We start from the raw sequence: 838 nt of genomic DNA, 5'->3' as shown, positions 1-838 counted from the left end.
GTAATAGAAAATACTGTAACAGTAAATAATTTATTTGATTGCATGTAAGTAAGAAGTGCATTTGTAAAATTCTATAATTTTATACATATATGTGGTTGTGAGACTATTTCCAATATAAAAAGAAAAATTGTTTTTTTTAAAAAAAAGTTGTTAGGAAGGTAAGGTTATCCTTTGCTTAAAGTTACTGTCTCCGACTGTTTCAATGAAACTGCGACCAATTTAGGTATAGTTCCAACTGCTATTCTTGGGCCTCCTCATGCAGTTTTAATTGCTACAGTTGGGCCTCCTTATATAGTTTTAACTGCAATAGTTAAATTTAAATATGTCAAATTAGATAGTAGATTTGGATTTGCAAATAATTACAGCTGCAATATAGTTGCAACTACATGTAATTTAACCCGTTCTAAAGAATACTAAAGTGATTGATATTGTAAGATCAGAAAAAGATATCCTAGATGGCGATTCCACCAAGAAGCTAATTTAATGTTATGAATTTGTAATTTCCTAGTCATAAATGCAGGCTAAAACAAGTCTTAATTTTAATAGAATTTGTATAGTATTTTTATGTAGAGATAGTTTAAATTGTCTCTACAAAATAACATGTCGCCTAGCCCTTTCCGTAGAGATGATTTAAACCGTTTTTACAATATCCTTTGCGGTCAACGAAACTATCTTAATCTGTAAAGGCGGTGTCTCTGCATGCAATCATCACAACCTCCTCTAGGGTTCAAAGAGGCGGTTAGAACTGTCACTACGGAAACTAAAATCGCTTTTACGATTGCATTTTTCTGCAATGTTTAAGGTAGGAAACTGAAAAACACATTTCAATTTCTATTCC

The sequence above is a fragment of the Ananas comosus genome, linkage group 24 (assembly GCF_001540865.1).
Source record: "Ananas comosus cultivar F153 linkage group 24, ASM154086v1, whole genome shotgun sequence".
In the NCBI taxonomy this organism is placed as follows: Eukaryota; Viridiplantae; Streptophyta; class Magnoliopsida; order Poales; family Bromeliaceae; genus Ananas; species Ananas comosus.
The sequence above is the reverse complement of the archived record's forward strand: the minus strand, read 5'-3'. Positions refer to the sequence as shown.